Source organism: Oncorhynchus mykiss, chromosome 17, assembly GCF_013265735.2.
Source record: "Oncorhynchus mykiss isolate Arlee chromosome 17, USDA_OmykA_1.1, whole genome shotgun sequence".
NCBI lineage: Eukaryota > Metazoa > Chordata > Actinopteri > Salmoniformes > Salmonidae > Oncorhynchus > Oncorhynchus mykiss.
The window spans coordinates 20,094,641-20,113,258 of record NC_048581.1 but is presented as its reverse complement, the minus strand read 5'-3'; the positions used below and the strand labels follow the sequence as shown (position 1 = coordinate 20,113,258).

The window sequence follows — 18,618 nt, the reverse complement described above, 5'->3', positions numbered from 1 at the left end:
TTGGATTTGTTTTCAAATTCTTTGTGGATTCTGTGTAATCTGAGGGAAATATGGTCGTACATTTGGCAGGAGGTTAGGAAGTGCAGCTCAGTTTCCACCTCATCTTTCTCTAAGTATCTGTCTCTCTCTCTCTGTCTCCCTCTTTCTCTAACTATCTCTGTCTCTTTCTCTCTTTTCTTTCTCTATTCTTTCTCTCACTCTCAGGCTCTGTCTCTCAGGCTCTGTCTCTCAGGGTCTGTCTCTCAGGGTCTGTCTCTCAGGCTCTGTCTCTCATTCTCTCTCACTCGCTCACTCTCTCTCGCTCACTCTCTTTCTCTTTCTCTCTCTGTCTCTTTCTCTCTCTAACTATCTCTGTCTCTTTCTCTCTCTAACTATCTCTATCTCTCTCTCTCTCTCTCTCTGTCTCCCTCTCAATTCAATTTCAGGGCTTTATTGGCATTGGAAGCATATGTTTACATTTCCAAAGCAAGTGAAATGGATAAACAATACAAAAATTACATCACCCGGTTTTCCTTTTTCTAGGCATGATTAAGGTTATCATTACTTTAAAAAGTTATTGCATTTTGGGAAGTTTGCAAGTTGAATTAAAATGGTCCCTTTGGGTTGCAAACACCCGGCTCAAACGGGTTATGTCTTTCACACCCGGCTCTGAAACGGGTTATGTCTTTCACACCCGGCTCTGAAACGGGTTATGTCTTTCACACCCGGCTCTGAAACGGGTTATGTCTTTTACACCCGGCTCTGAAACGGGTTATGTCTTTTACACCCGGCTCTGAAACGGGTTATGTCTTTCACACCCGGCTCTGAAACGGGTTATGTCTTTTACACCCGGCTCTGAAACGGGTTATGTCTTTTACACCCGGCTCTGAAACGGGTTATGTCTTTCACACCCGGCTCTGAAACGGGTTATGTCTTTTACACCCAGCTTTGAAACGGGTTATGTCTTTCACACCCGGCTTTGAAACAGGTTATGTCTTTTACACCCAGCTTTGAAACAGGTTATGTCTTTTACACCCGGCTTTGAAACAGGTTATGTCTTTCACACCCGGCTTTGAAACAGGTTATGTCTTTCACACCCGGCTTTGAAACAGGTTATGTCGTTTCACACCCGGCTTTGAAACAGGTTATGTCGTTTCACACCCGGCTTTGAAACAGGTTATGTCTTTCACACCCGGCTTTGAAACAGGTTATGTCGTTTCACACCCGGCTTTGAAACAGGTTATGTCGTTTCACACCCGGCTCTGAAACAGGTTATGTCTTTTACACCCGGCTTTGAAACAGGTTATGTCTTTCACACCCGGCTCTGAAACAGGTTATGTCTTTCACACCCGGCTTTGAAACAGGTTATGTCGTTACGGCAACAGGTGTTTGTTTTTGGACTCACCGGAGCAGACTTTGGAGTTATTGTTTTAAAGTATGACAGCAGACTGTGTATGGCTTATGCTAGTACGGGTAGTCAACGGTGTTTTGAGTTTGGGGATGTTGGCCATAAGCGACATGCTTGCCCGAAAAGGGAGAAGGCGGAGGGAGGGGTGCAGGTGGTCCTCGTAACGCCTGGGTCCACTGATGTAGGGACAGGTGGTCCTCGTAACGCCTGGGTCCACTGATGTAGGGACAGGTGGTCCTCGTAACGCCTGGGTCCACTGATGTAGGGACAGGTGGTCCTCGTAACGCCTGGGTCCACTGATGTAGGGACAGGTGGTCCTCGTAACGCCTGGGTCCACTGATGTAGGGACAGGTGGTCCTCGTAACGCCTGGGTCCACTGATGTAGGGACAGGTGGTCCTCGTAACGCCTGGGTCCACTGATGTAGGGACAGGTGGTCCTCGTAACGCCTGGGTCCACTGATGTAGGGACAGGTGGTCCTCGTAACGCCTGGGTCCACTGATGTAGGGACAGGTGGTCCTCGTAACGCCTGGGTCCACTGATGTAGGGACAGGTGGTCCTCGTAACGCCTGGGTCCACTGATGTAGGGACAGGTGGTCCTCGTAACGCCTGGGTCCACTGATGTAGGGACAGGTGGTCCGACAGTGATTGAGCAATCACAAGCACCTGTTGCTGAGGAACAAGCTGTTCGTGTTGAGGGTACGGACTTGCAGCTTGTACCAGAGGAGAACGTAGTCTGTTATGCAGCAGAAAAGTATTGTTGTAGGAGGTAATGGATTTGGGGAGGCAATTCCCCAGACTGGTGAGGAGATGCCCAGTACGAGTAATGGGGTTCAGGTGGGGCCAGTCTCCCAGGTAGTGGAGGAGATACGAGTAATGGGGTTCAGGTGGAGCTAGTGTCCCAGATAGTGGAGGAGATGTCCACTACGAGTAATGGGGTTCAGGTGGGGCTAGTCTCCCAGGTAGTAGAGGAGATGTCCACTACGAGTAATGGGGTTCAGGTGGGGCTAGTGTCCCAGGTAGTGGAGGAGATGTCCACTACGAGTAATGGGGTTCAGATGGGGCTAGTCTCCCAGGTAGTGGAGGAGATGTCCACTACGAGTAATGGGGTTCAGGTGGGGCTAGTCTCCCAGGTAGTGGAGGAGAGGTCCACTACGGGTAATGGGGTTCAGGTGGGGCTAGTCTCCCAGGTAGTGGAGGAGATGTCCACTACGAGTAATGGGGTTCAGGTGGGGCCAGTCTCCCAGGTAGTGGAGGAGATGTCCACTACGAGTAATGGGGTTCAGGTGGGGCCAGTCTCCCAGGTAGTGGAGGAGATGCCCGGTACGGGTAATGGGGTTCAGGTGGGGCCAGTCTCCCAGGTAGTGGAGGAGATGCCCACTACGAGTAATGGGGTTCAGGTGGGGCCAGTCTCCCAGGTAGTGGAGGAGATGTCCACTACGAGTAATGGGGTTCAGGTGGGGCTAGTCTCCCAGGTAGTGGAGGAGATGACCACTATGGGTAATGGGGTTCAGGTGGGGCTAGTCTCTCAGGTAGTGGAGGAGATGCCCGGTACGGGTAATGGGGTTCAGGTGGGGCTAGTCTCCCAGGTAGTGGAGGAGATGCCCGATACGTGTAATGGGGTTCAGGTGGGGCTAGTCTCCCAGGTAGTGGAGGAGATGCCCACTACGAGTAATGGGGTTCAGGTGGGGCCAGTCTCCCAGGTAGTGGAGGAGATGCCCACTACGAGTAATGGGGTTCAGGTGGGGCCAGTCTCCCAGGTAGTGGAGGAGATGTCCACTACGAGTAATGGGGTTCAGGTGGGGCTAGTCTCCCAGGTAGTGGAGGAGATGCCCACTATGAGTAATGGGGTTCAGGTGGGGCCAGTCTCCCAGGTAGTGGAGGAGATGCCCGGTACGGGTAATGGGGTTCAGGTGGGGCTAGTCTCCCAGGTAGTGGAGGAGATGCCCGGTACGGGTAATGGGGTTCAGGTGGGGCTAGTCTCCCAGGTAGTGGAGGAGATGCCCACTATGGGTAATGGGGTTCAGGTGGGGCCAGTCTCCCAGGTAGTGGAGGAGATGCCCGGTACGAGTGATGGGGTGCAAGTGGGGAGTGTTCAGAGGGATGTGGCTGAGGGGAGTCAGTGGTCTGTGGCCTCAGTTGAGGAGGATCAGGAGAAGGATATGGACATCTCTGTTGATATGATAGCAGCTGGTGACGACTCAATTTACAATTTAGAGGATGTAAATGGGTTCCTGGATCAGACTTTTGGGAAATCTGTCAAATTGGCAGATTCCTTTGATGTTGATAAGTTCTTGAGGTCAGCTGTTGTGTTCCAGGTGACGGTGGGGTTAGACCAGCTGAGTGTGAAGAAGCGTTTCCATTTGAGGAAATGTGTTACTGCTGTCACGGCAGCAAAGGGTAATGGGAAACGTAGTCAGGATCAGAGAAAATTAAAACAATGATGATGATCATGCCTCATAGGGTGTTTTTCTCTCATTTCTCTGTGGTTTCTTCTGTTTTTTCCCTTTCACTTCTCTATACGGCAATCAATTGCAAGGACCCTCAATCAACGTAGACAAACTGAGCGTGATATATAATTGTACAGTACACAGCAAACTCACTTGGATTACATTGGCTTTGAGGCGAGCCTTGCATTTCGTTTTCAAAGTGGGTGACAGAAGCAAAACGGCCACATTTTTACCCAGATGTGCTCAGCATGAAGATTTTGCGTCACAATATTTGCGTTACAAAGAGTTTAAAGAAGGCATCTTGTAAGGGCCCTTGTGATGGAAAATGGACCAAGACAATGGTCGGCATTGGGCCAGAGGATGATGACTTCATGGCTGAACTGATCTACAATTATGGAGTGGAAGGATATCGCCTAGGCAATGACATCCTCGGTTTAACTCTGCAGTCTAGCCAGGCTGTCAGCAATGCTAAGCGGCTTGGTTGGCCCCTCACTGAGGTTGAAAAGGGCCTCTGGCTGAGGCCCCAGGAGGTTATCGCTTCTTCTGGACAAAGAACAGCCTCCCAATGATCCTGTACAGAAGGTGTGTCTGGCAGGGTCTGACCTGCAGAGATCAATACGCTGCTCCTCCCTTCTGGGGATGAAGGTGAAAGAGAGAAATGAGGAGAAGAAGATTGTGCTGATGGGATTCACAGACACTCAGTGTAAACTAGAGATTCACAACATTGTTGGGACTGTAGATCATGGGACAGCCTTCTAGTGGATAGCATTCTAGTGTCCATGTGAGCAGTTGGCAGATCGTGAACCCTTGATGACAAAGGGAAACCACAAAATCCTTACTCTCTTGGTAAGCCTGGAAACCCCTGGGAAGGCTACAGTAGAAGTGGTCATTTGGGCTGACTCTCTCTCTCTCTCCCTCTCTCTCACACTAACTATCTCTGCTTTATTGGCATGGGAAACATATGTTAACATTGCCAACGCAAGTGAAGTAGATAATATACAAAAGTGAAATAAAACATCAAATGAACAGTAAACATTACACATACAGAAGTTCCAAAAGAATAAAGACATTACAAATGTAATATTATGTGTATACTGAATATACAGTGTTGTAACGATGTGCAAGTGGTTAAGGTACAAAAGGGAAAATAAATAAAAATAAACATGGGTTGTATTTACAATGGTGTTTGTTCTTCACTGGCTGCCATTTTCTTGTGGCAACAGGTCACAAATCTTGCTGCTGTTTTGGCACACTGGTATTTCACCCAATAGATATGGTAGTTTAACACTGTGTTTGTGTTTGAACAGAGCCCCAGGACCAACTTGCTTAGGGGACTCTTCTCCAGGTTCATCTCTCTGTAGGTGATAGCATTGTTATGGAAGATTTGGGAATCGATTCCTTTTAGGTGGTTGTAGAATTTAACGTTTTTTTCTATATTTTGATAATTAGCGGGTATCGGCCTAATTCTGCTCTGCAGGCATTATTTGGTGTTTTACGTTATACACTGGGGATATTTTTGCAGAATTCTGCATGCAGAGTCTCAATTTGGTATTTGTCCCATTTTGTGAATTCTTGGTTGGTGAGCAGACCCCAGACCTCACAACCATAAAGGGCAATGGGTTCTATAACTGATTCAAGTATTTTTAGCCAGATCCTAATTGGTATGTCACATTTTATGTTCCTTTTCATGACATAGAAGTCCCTTCTTGCCTTGTCTCTCAGGTCGTTCACAGCTTTGTGGAAGTTACCTGTGGCGATGATGTTTAGGTCAAGGTATGTATCGTTTTATGTGTGCTCTAGGGCAATGGTGTCTAGATGGAATTTGTATTTGTGGTCCTGGTGACTGGACCTTTTTTGGAACACCATTATTTTAGTCTTACTGAGATTTACTGTCAGGGCCCAGGTCTGGCAGAATCTGTGCAGAAGATCTAGGTGCTGCTGTAGACACTCATTGGTTGGTGACAGAAGCCCCAGATCATCAGCAAACAGTAGACCCTTTGACTTCAGATTCTAGTAGGGTGAGGCCGGGTGCTGCAGACTGTTCTAGTGCCCTCTCCAATTCGTTGATATATATGTTGAAGAGGGTGGGGCTTAAGCTGCATCCCTGTGTCACCCCACGGCCATGTGGGAAGAAATTTGTTTTTTTTTCCAATTTTAACCACACACTTGTTTGTGTACATGAATTTTATAATGTCGTATTTCTATCTATCTATCTATCTATCTATCTCTCTCTCTCTCTCTCTCTCTCTGCTTCTCTTTCTCTCTCACAGTCTTTATCTCTCTTACACACACTGTCCTTTAATTCAATTTGATTCAAAGGGCTTTACAGGCATAGGAAACATATGTTTACATTACCATAGCAAGTGAAATGGATAATGAACAAAAGGAAAATAAACCATCAGAAATTAACAGTGAAACATTACCCTCACAAAAGTTTAAATAATGTAGACATTTCAAATTACATTATTGGCTATGTGCGGTGTTGTAACAATGTGCAAATAGTTGAAGCACGAAAGGGAAAATCAATAAACCGATATAAATAGGTTGGATTTACAGTGGTGTTTGTGCTCCACTGGTTGCCCTTTACTTGTGGCAACAGGTCACAAATCTTGCTGCTGTGCTTGCACACCTAATAGATATGGGAGTTTATCAAAATTTGATTTGTTTTCAAATTCTTTCTGGGTCTGTGTAATCTGAGGGAAATATCTGTCTCTAACATGGTCATACATTTGGCAGGAGGTCAGGGAGTGCAGCTCAGATTCCATCTAATTTGTGCACATAGTCTGTCTTTTCTTGAGAGCCAGGTCTGCCTACAGTGGCCTCTATCGATAAGAGGCTATGCTCACTGAGTCTACAACGACACAGGATGAATCCCAGATCAGTCAGGAAGCTAAAGCTTGGTCGCAAATGGGTCTTCCAAATGGACAATGACCCCAAGCATACTTCCAAAGTTGTGGCAAAATGGCTTAAGGACAACAAAGTCAAGGTATTGGAGTGTCCATCATAAAGCCCTGACCTCAATCCTATAGACAATTTGTGGGCAGAACTGAAAAAGCGTGTGCGAGCAAGGAGGCCTACAAACCTGACTCAGTTACACCAGCTCTGTCAGGAGGAATGGGCCAAAATTCACCCAGCTTATTGTGGGAAGCTTGTGGAAGGCTACCCGAAATGTTTGACCCAAGTTAAACAATTTAAAAGCAATGCTCCCAAATACTAATTGAGTGTATGTAAACTTCTGACCCACTGGGATGAAAGGGAACCGGGAAGACTAAAGAGAAGGAAAAACACGCTGGGACTACTTGACGAGACAAGACGAACTGGCAACAGACCGACAGAAAACACAGGTATAAATACACAAGGGATAATGGGGAAAATAGGAGACACCTGGTGGGGGGTGGAGACAAGCATGAGACAGGTGAAACAGATCAGGGGGTGACAGAGTCTGTACATCGTCAAAGCTTTTCTTAATTTTGGGTCATTCACAGTTGTCAGGTGTTCTGCTACTGTCTACTCTCTGTTTAGTGCCAAAAAGATTTCCAGTTTGCTCAGTTTTTGGGTGAAGTAATTATCTTTTTGTTTTCTCATGATTTGGTTGGGTCTAATTGTATTGCTGTCCTGGGGCTTTGTGGGGTCTGTTTTTGTTTGTGAGTCCCAGTACCTCTTTCTCTATCGCCCTCTCTCTTGCTCTTTCTGTCTGTAACTCCACTCACAAGGACAGAACAAGCTGCTCCTTCCATGTCACTGTGATACTGTAGATATCTCCCCAAACAAAAATATATTCCTACCACCCCTCCTCTGATTCTAAAATTGGTCTAATGCCCAAGTCTCCTCCCTTACAAAATATGTTGTTGGTTTTAGAAGGCAAGAGGTGGAGCAACAGAAAGTGATAGTGAGTGAGCAAAAGAAAGGGAGAAGGAAAGAGAGAGTGAGCTGTCTAGACACCCTACTCTTCTCGAAACTCTTCACCATGTGTCACGTTATGTACAGAACATCCTAACCCTAATCATGGAGCAGGGGATGCATCCCAAATGACACCGTATTCCCTATATTGTGCACTTCTTTTGACCAGAGCCCCATGGGCCTGTGTAGTGAATAGGGTGCCAATTGGGAGTCCGCCTCCTTCCTCCTAGCTCGCCAGTGTTTACCCAATCTGTTTAATCAGGAAGTGACCACCCACGGATTGGAACTGGGGATGGGGACAGGAGTACAGGTTCAAATTCATTTGGCACACTGTAGCAAAATGTTTTGCAACCGGAAATTAAAACGAGCATTTCTTATTGGACAAGTTCAGGTAAAGACCTCCCATTTGTCTGTTTTTTTGTTGTTGAAACATTTGATGCATAATGAACCAGACCCAGAAGAACAGGAGTACAGAGTACCTTCTAGAGCTGCCAAATGAAGCAGTGTATATGTGTGTGTTAATGTACGATGTGTACTAGACCTACTAGAGCTGCCAAATGAGCCAGCAGAATCAGGCTAATCTATATGAGCTGCGCTTACAATGCTAGGGGGGGTTCCCCTTACATTCTCGCCCATTTTTGTTCTCTTGCTATATTTTCTCTATCGTATCTCTCTCTCTCTCTCTCTACCCATCTCTTTCTTTCTCTACCTCAGTCTCTCTCTTATCCTCCTTCCCCATCCATATTTCTCTCTATTTTACTCTCCCATTCTCTCGTTGTCTTTCTCTCCAATATAGACTTTGAAATGTGTCTTTCAAATCTGAGGACAAGTGTCTCCTGTCGCCTGATTCACCATAGAACATTGTTGATTCCACCCCCCTTTCAGGACAAGACAGACAGGTAGGACTATCTGTCTGTTTGATGCTGCTAGGTGTAAATTGCAGGAAATTACATTTACCGGCATTCCCCCACGAGTATTGACAATACCTCTCCCTTTATTCAAATACCGCTTTTATGTTCGACTTCGTCCCAAATGGCCACCTATTCACTATATGGTGTTCTAGGGCCCACAGGGTTCTGGTCAAAAGTAGTGCACTATATAGGCAATAGGGTGCCATTTAGGATACTACCCTGTAAATTGAGTGGGGGGAGGAAGGGAGGAAAGGAAAATGGTATAAAAACTGAATGCTCACACCGCATGAATGATAATTGTGTTTCTGTGGGTTGCTTGGTTACCGTTCACATGAAATTGGAGGTTGTGGAGAATTGTGATTCCGCTGTGGGTTTCCTTGCGCTGCTGTGCGTGAGCCGGCGCAAACACACTCCAGGAAATAGCACCATCACTTTGATATCATTTTTGAAAACAGTTTATGGGAGAAAGAGAGTTTGCAGAGAGACAGAATAGGCTGTATGACCTGTCTGTGCAGACAGATCAGACATTCTTCAACTGTTGTTTCGTCATTTCACGGAGAAAGCAGGCGTGCCAAAACTTGGATCACATTTTCAGTAGCATAAAGACACATGGATATTTATGATAATATATTCTGTGCTCTTTCATGTCAGTCCAGAGAACAAACTAAAGAACCCAATGTACCATCCAGACAATGCATTTGTTATTGGGATTGACACACACACACACACACACACACACACACACACAGACTTCTGTTAATGACTGGCATCCTTTAACGAAGTGCGACTCGCATCGCACCTCATTTGCACATTCTAACCTTCACCCATAGACCCAATACATCTCCTCTCTCAGTATTTCTGCCAGGAAGATCAATAATTTAGGAGAGGCGAGGGAGATGAGGACAGGACAGCACAGGCGACGGAGAGGAGGGGAGAGATGAAGGGAGGAGAGGGGAGGAGGAGAAGAGTAAAGAAGAGGAGATGTAACATTCTAAATGTTCTGTCTGGTACAGTGATCTAGTGACCAGTGGTATTTTCTAATAGGCACAATACACCTATTCCCCCCCAAAAAAGTATTTGCCTATTTGAGGTCAAGTAGTCCACCTACCGAATGTGATGAAAATGTATGGTAATCATAATTAACTTAAGTTAATGAGAACTACTTATTGACATATTCACGTTCACTGTTTGCCTGTTTCTTATGTATGTATGTGTGTGTGTGTGTGTGTGTGTGTGTGAGAGAGAGAGAGAATGAGTGCATGCCTGCGTCCCCGTGTTTGGGTATAAGACCAGTATTGCTGGATGATTGAACCCAATTGATGAGGCCAAGAGCCTTTGCTGCATAACATTACTGGGGACTCGGGGTGGTTTGGGTCGTGGGTAGATTTCAGTGGATGCTGGTGGGAGGAGCTATAGAGGGGCGGGCTCATTGAAATGGCTGGAATGGAATCAATGGAACGGTATCAAACATATTGAAACCACATGTTTGACTCCGTTCCATTTATTCCACTCCAATGAGCCCGTCCTCCTATCCTCCTATATTTCTTCCCACCTGGGAATAAGGTATTGGTGGATTCCCACGTGACTAACCTAACAGCCTTTGCAGCCTAGCTAGCATTACTGTGCCTTGGTTGTGCTGGTGGTGGTGGTGGGAAGTACATTCTGGACATAAGAATAGTAATATTGGATGATGCATGTTGGTGTATCCCACTATATGGCTCTGGTCTTGGGGTATCACTTCTTCCTATTGGAACATCTTTCATGACTATCGGAGCTCTGCTGCATGCATCATAATCCATTTCTTAGAAAAAATAGAAAGGACAAAATACTGTTCTTGGAAATAGTGACAAGATACACTATGTGAATATAAAACACGATGTCCAAATGCAACCTGCCAGCCAGGTTAGGGAGACCGTAGATAAATGAACTGTCCCGTAGAAGGTGTTGCCCAGCTTTAACCATGGAAACTCATATCTGAAAATGTACACTGAGTGTACAAAACATTAGGAACACCTGCTCTTTCCATGACATAGACTGACCAGGTGAATCCAGGTGAAAACTATGATCCCTTATAAATGTCACTTGTTAAATCCACTTCAGTCAATATAGAGGAAGGGGATGAGACAGGTTAAAGGATTTTTAAGCCCTGAGACGATTGAGACATCAATTGTGTATGTGAGCCATTCAGAGGGTGAAGGTGTAAGACAAACGATTTAAGGGCCTTTGAACAGGGTATGGTTGTAGGAGCCAGGCACACCAGTTTGAGTGTATCAAGAACTGAAATACTGCTGGGTATTTCACGCTCAATTGTTTCCTGTGTGTATCAAGATGGTCCACCTCCCAAAAGACATCCAGCCAACTTCACACAACTGTGAGAAGCATTGGAGTCAACAGGGGCCAGCATCCCTGAGGAAGGCTTTCGACACCTTGTAGAGTCCATGCCCTGAAGAACTGAGGCTGTTCTGAGGACAAACTCAATATGTTCCTAATGTTTTGTACACTCAGTGTATATACAAATATTGGAATGTTCTTATAGTTTTTTATATGGTAATTTATAAAAAACAATGTTAAACCTATAAGGAACACATTTATTTTGTAGAATTGACCTTGTCAGAACATACAATTGTATTATAATATTCATGTAATTAATATATTTTGTCTCAAATGTGTCATACCATGTTCATGTAGGAAATTCACCACAATCATGTAATCAATTGTGTACGTCATTTAAGGCATATAAGTTAACACATAATCAACTACACCACTGACATGCAGTGCCTTCGGAAAGTATTCAGACCCCTTGACTTTTTCCACATTTTGAAACGTTACAGCCTTATTCTTAAATGGATTAAATAAAACAATTTCCTCAGCAATCCTCACACAATACCCCATAAAGACAAAGCAAAAACAGGTTTTTAAAAATGTTGGCAAATTTATTAAATCCAAAAACCAGAAATACCTGATTTACTTAAGTATTCAGACAATTTGCTATGGGACTCAAAATTGAGCTCAGGTGCATCCTGTTTCCATTGATCATCCTTGAGCCGTTTCTACAACTTGATTGGAGTCCACCTGTGGTAAATTCAATTGATTGGACATGATTTGGAAATTCACACACCTGTCTATATAATGTCCCACAGTTGACAGTGCATGTCAGAGCAAAAACCAAGCCGTGAGGTCGAATGAATTGTCCTTGGAGCTCTGAGACAGGATTGTATCGAGGCACAGATCTGGGGAAGGGTACCAAAATATTTCTGCAGCATTGAAGGTCCCCAAGAACACAGTCGCCTCCATCATTCTTAAATGGAAGAAGTTTGGAACCACCAAGACTCTTCCTAGAGCAGGCCACCCGGCCAAACTGAGCAATCGGGGGAGTAAGGCCTTGGTCAGGGGGGTGACCAAGAACCCGACGGTTACTCTGACAGAGCTCCAGAGTTCCTCTGTGGAGATGGGAGAACCTTCCAGAAGGACAACCATCTCTGCAGCACTCCACCAATCACACCTTTTATGGTAGAGTGGCACATGACAGCCTGCTTGGAGTTTGCCAAAAGGCACCTAAAAACTCTCAGACAATGAGAAACAAGATTCTCTGGTCTGATGAAACCAAGATTGAACTCTTTGGCCTGAATGCCAAACGACACGTCTGGGGAAACCTGGCACCATCCCTACGGTGAAGCATGATGGTTGGCAGCATCATGCTGTGGGAATGTTTTCCAGTGGCAGGGACTGGGAGACTTATCAGGATTGAGGCAAAGATGAACTGAGCAAAGTACAGAGCGATCCTTGATGAAAACCTGCTCCTGGGTTCTCAGGACCTCAGACTGGACTGAAGGTTCACCTTCCAACAGGACAACGACCCTAAGCACACAGCCAAGACAACGCAGGAGTGGCTTCGGGACAAGTCTCTAAATGTCCTTGAGTGGCCTAGCCAGAGCCTGGTCTTGGACCAGATCGAATGTCTCTGGAGAGACCTGAAAATAGCTGTGCAGCAACGCTCTCCATTAAACCTGATCGGGCTTGAGAGGATCTGCAGAGAAGAATGGGACAAACTCCGTAAATACAGGTGTGCCAAGCTTGTAGCGTCATACCCAATAAGACTCAAGGCTGTAATTGCTGCCAAAGGTGCTTCAACAAAGTACTGAGTTAAGGGTCTGAATACTTACGTTAATGTTTCATTTCCTTTCTTTATTTTGATACATTTCCCAAATTTGATAAACCGTTTTTGCTTTGTCATTATGGGGTATTGTGTGTTGATTGATGAGTGGTAAAAAAAAATATTTAATCAACTTTAGAATAAGGCTGTAACGTAACAACATGTGGAAAAAGTCAAGGGGTCTGAATACTTTCTGAAGGCGCTGTATCAGGAAAGCCATTCAACATCTTACCAGATACTTATTAGATTCTAATTTGATTTTCAGGATTAGTTTCCTTAAAATCTATAGTATCAAATGCAGCTGGTCATCGGGGTCCATAGATACACATATAACAACTAATAAACAATACAAAAAAATTATAGATTATAAAATTCCACCAGGTGGGTCCATATTTAATAACCACACCACGAGATCAAATGACCAACCAGGTCCACACATTTTACATCAACTGATAAACAATGTGAAAATGTAATAGTAGATGATCTAATGCCAACAACAGTGAACGAGTGACCTTTCAACCCTCTCTAGCATTAGTGGAGGAGGATGCTAAAGGTGGATGAAGTCCAAGAGGCTGACAAAGTCCCAGCGCAAATCAGCCGCTGGTGTCGGAATCATCTGTCACCTCTCCTTATAATGTACCTCACCCTTCCCTTTACTGAACATAATGGCTGGAAGGCTTAGCTGAACATAACACAACTATTACACACACACACACACACACACACACACTGTCATCTCATATCTCAAGTATGGAACATACTGTACACAATAGAGAGAGAAATATGTGTACATGCCTGCGTGTGTTCACGCACGTGTTCTGTATGCAAGGTGCACGTATGCGCTTGCGTGTGTGTGTGTGTGTGTGTGTGTACTAGCGAACCTAATGGAGGTCGTAGCACCTGGGTGATTACACCCCTCCAAGTATCCCTCTCATGGGTAATTTGGAGCTGCGTGTTCTAGAACACGCTGACAGACAGGAAACGTAACCATGACAAATAAGGCATTTCTCCAAGTTGTAATGTGGGGATAATGGGCCTGCTACAGGTCCTCTCCATTATGGATGGATGGTTGGTTCTCCCCCTCAGTGCTGTGTGTTGATATGAATCACCATAATGGCTGTTGTTTTAGACTGATGAATTAGACTTGGCGTTTTAATGGATTATGTACAAGTTCAGTGAGTGTACGTGTGTTTGGTTGTCAGGCTGAATTTAAGATGGAAATGATTATTTTTGTGTCCTGTAGAGTCGAGGACTTGTATGAGTCATTGTAATAGATGTTATTTTCAACAAGATGTATGTGTTCGACACGTGACAGACTGAAATTCCTGTTATTTAACATACACTGCTCAAAAAAATAAAGGGAACACTAAAATAACACATCCTAGATCTGAATGAATGAAATATTCTTATTAAATACTTTTTTCTTTACATAGTTGAATGTGCTGACAACAAAATCACACAAAAATTATCAATGGAAATCAAATTTATCAACCCATGGGGGTCTGGATTTGGAGTGACACTCAAAATTAAAGTGGAAAACCACACTACAGGCTGATCCAACTTTGATGTAATGTCCTTAAAACAAGTCAAAATGAGGCTCAGTAGTGTGTGTGGCCTCCACGTGCCTGTATGAACTCCCTACAATGCCTGGGCATGCTCCTGATGAGGTGGCGGATGGTCTCCTGAGGGATCTCCTCCCAGACCTGGACTAAAGCATCCGCCAACTCCTGGACAGTCTGTGGTGCAACGTGGCGTTGGTGGATGGAGCGAGACATGATGTCCCAGATGTGCTCAATTGGATTCAGGTCTGGGGAACGGGCGGGCCAATCCATTGCATCAATGCCTTCCTCTTGCAGGAACTGCTGACACACTCCAGCCACATGAGGTCTAGCATTGTCTTGCATTAGGAGGAACCCAAGGCCAACCGCACCAGCATATGGTCTCACAAGGGATCTCATCTCGGTACCTAATGGCAGTCAGGCTACCTCTGGCGAGCACATGGAGGGCTGTGCGGCCCCCCAAAGAAATGCCACCCCACACCATGACTGACCCACCGCCAAACCGGTCATGCTGGAGGATGTTGCAGGCAGCAGAACGTTCTCCACGGTGTCTCCAGACTCTGTCACGTCTGTCACATGTGCTCAGTGTGAACCTGCTTTCATCTGTGAAGAGCACATGGCGCCAGTGGCAAATTTGCCAATCTTGGTGTTCTCTGGCAAATGCCAAACGTCCTGCACGGTGTTGGGCTGTAAGCACAACCCCCACCTGTGGACGTCGGACCCTCATACCACCCTCATGGAATCTGTTTCTGACCGTTTGAGCAGACACATGCACATTTGTGGCATGCTGGAGGTCATTTTGCAGGGCTCTGGCAGTGCTCCTCCTGCTCCTCATTGCACAAAGGCGGAGGTAGCGGTCCTGCTGCTGGGTTGTTGCCCTCCTACGGCCTCCTCCACGTCTCCTGATGTACTGGCCTGTCACCTGGTAGCGCCTCCATGCTCTGGACACTATGCTGACAGACACAGCAAACCTTCTTGCCACAGCTCGCATTGATGTGCCATCCTGGATGAGCTGCACTACCTGAGCCACTTGTGTGGGTTGTAGACTCCGTCTCATGCTACCACTAGAGTGAAAGCACCACCAGCATTCAAAAGTGACCAAAACATCAGCCAGGAAGCATAGGAACTGAGAAGTGGTCTGTGGTTACCACCTGCAGAACCACTCCTTTATTGGGGGTGTCTTGCTAATTGCCTATAATTTCCACCTGTTGTCTATTCCATTTGCACAACAGCATGTGAAATGTATTGTCAATCAGTGTTGCTTCCTAAGTGGACAGTTTGATTTCACAGAAGTGCGATTGACTTGGAGTTACATTGTGTTGTTTAAGTGTTCCCTTTATTTTTTTGAGCAGTGTAGTTGTATGAAGCACTGTTAAGAACGACTGTTGTTTTGGACTCAACCAACAGTCAACGAATCATATTCCTGAACTTTACAGACGTCACATCGAAGTTGAGAATGAAACCCCTAGTACTTTATGCCGTTGTAGAGTTCAGTGGCTGTACGTTTCGTCACGTTCCTTTTTCACATTCCTGTCACGTACACAAAGAACATAGTATGTCACGGCTGAGTTCAAATCCAAGGATTCCTTCATCTTGGAGCTGTGGAGCATCTTACCCATTTGAAATAATTATGCTAAAATGTAATGTAGAGAGTATGCAAATATAATGTATCCACTGAGTAAAATGTGACAAATTTCAACCCTGTTAGCACACTCAGTACCATGTTTTCATGAAATTCAGAGTAAGCTGACATGTACAGCTAATCTCTCTACGTATTAAGCCCTTTACACACACACACACACACACACACACACACACACACATTGGTGTGCATAATCACACACCTTCCTTTGGGATCCCTCTTAGTCCAGTATGATTCCTTCCAAGTATACTGTGTTTGGGTTGTGGTGTGGGTCTGGCTTGCTATTGGTCTGGAGATAGCTGAATAGGCCAATCGGTGACGTGCAGAGGTTGTCTCAGTGGGGACAGGTTCATCCTGTAGACATGGTTTATTGTTACTGGCACTGCTGTGGGTTCTTTGCGGCGTGCTCTTTTCCCGTTAAACCCCCTAGAGTCTAAGGGCCCGGGCTGGGTTTCTAATAAGCTAACATATGTAATTGTTTTAAGATGGTCATACCAAGTAATTGTTTGAATTTTAGGACCCAACAAAAATAATAATTTGATGAAACATTACATTTGGCTTTCCTGCTATTAGCCAATAACAACACATTGAATAACATAGTCAAAAAATACATTAAAAGGAAGCATATTTTGAAGTGTCTGTTCTATATCTGAGAGCTATAAGAAAGCTCAGGAAATTATTACATATATTTTGACCCATATTTAACCCTTTTTTGGCACTAAAGTACCTCCATACTTCCGTTCCGTTTTTAAAACTGGTACAGGGTTACTTCAGACGAAGCTTGTAAGCATCGTAGAGCAAAATCTGACATGTACGTGTTCGTGAGAGTCTCCTCTTTCTACAGTGGGGTAATTAGTTTGTAGCGCGTACTGTTTGGTCGCTACAGACATTTACATGAGAAGACAGACTTCCGGGATGTCTCCTGGTTTAGCTCTACCAGCTTCCACCGCTGATGGTCCGCGGACAGTAGCCCATGCAGAAACAGATATCTCTATCTAAAACGGATGGATTTTGATGAGGATTATTTGTATTATGCTAATTAGATTAGAGTCAATCGACTCTAGGGGGTAGTTATCTTCTTTGAGTTCCATTAGTGATTTTAGTCCTCCACACACACACACACACACACACACACACACACACACACACACACACACACACACACACACACAGCCCATCCTGTCCTCATATGACACATACAGTTAAAGTCGGAAGTTTACATACACGTAGGTTGGAGTCATTAATACTTGTTTTTCAACCACTCCACACATTTCTTGTTAACAAACTATAGTTTTGGCAAGTCGGTTAAGACATCTATTTTGTGCATGACATAAGTAATTGTTCCAACAATTGTTTACAGACAGATTATTTCACTTATAATTCACTGTATCACAATTCCAGTGGGTCGGAAGTTTACATACACTAAGTTGACTGTGCCTTTAAACAGCTTGGAAAATTCCAGAAAATAATTCCATATCTTTAGAAGCTTCTGATAGGCAAATTGACATAATTTGAGTAAATTGGAGGTGTACCTGTGGATGCATTTCAAGGCCTACCTACACAGTGCCTCCTTGCATGACATCATGGGAAAAGCAAAATAAATCAGCCAAGACCTCAGAAAAAAAATTGGAGAACTCCACAAGTCTGGTTCACCCTTGGAAGCAATTTCCAAACACCTGAAGGTACCACGTTCATCTGTACAAACAATAATACGCAAGTATAAACACCATGGGACCACACAGTCGTCATACCGGTCAGGAAGGAGACGCGTTCTGTCTCCTAAAGATGAACGTACTTGCGAAAAGTGCGAAAAGTGCAAATCAATCCCAGAACAACAGCAAAGGACTTTGTGAAGATGCTGGAGGAAACGGGTACAAAAGTATCTATATCCACAGTAAAACTAGTCCTATATAGATATAACCTGAAAGGATGCTCAGCATGGAGGAAGCCACTGCTCCAAAACCACCATAAAAAAGCCAGACTATGGTTTTCAACTGCATATGTGGACAAAGATCGTACTTTTTGGAGAAATGTCCTCTGGTCTGATGAAACAAAAATAGAACTGTTTGGCCATAATGACCATCATTATGTTTGGAGGAAAATGGGGGAGGCTTGCAAGCCGAAGAACACCATCCCAACCGTGAAGCACAGGGGTGACAGCATCATGTTGTGGGGGTGCTTTGCTGCAGGAGGGACTGCTGCACTTCACAAAAGAGATGACGTCATGAGAAATGAAAACTATGTGGATATATTGAAGCAGCATCTCAAGACATCAGTCAGAAAGTTATAGCTTGGTGGCAAATGGGTCTTCCAAATGGACAATGACCCCAAGCATACTTCCAAAGGTGTGGAAAAATGGCTTAAGAACAACAAAGTCAAGGTATTGGAGTGGCCATCACAAAGCCCTGACCTCAAGCCTATAGAAAATGTGTGGGCAGAACTGAAAACGTGTGTGCGAGCAAGGAGGCCTACAAACCTTACTCAAGTTGCACTAGCTCTGTCAGGAGGAATGGGCCAAAATTCACCCAACTTATTGTAGGAAGCTTGTGGAAGGCTACCCAAAATGTTTGACCCAACTTAAACAATTTAAAGGCAATGCTACCAAATACTAATTGAGT

The 18,618-nt window shown here is 44.8% G+C and overlaps 1 pseudogene; it reads left to right on the top strand.

The window, feature by feature from the left end:
* Positions 1-2,929: 2,929 nt before the first annotated feature.
* The window catches only part of LOC110487268, a 30,076-nt pseudogene continuing 14,387 nt past the window's right edge, over positions 2,930-18,618 (top strand).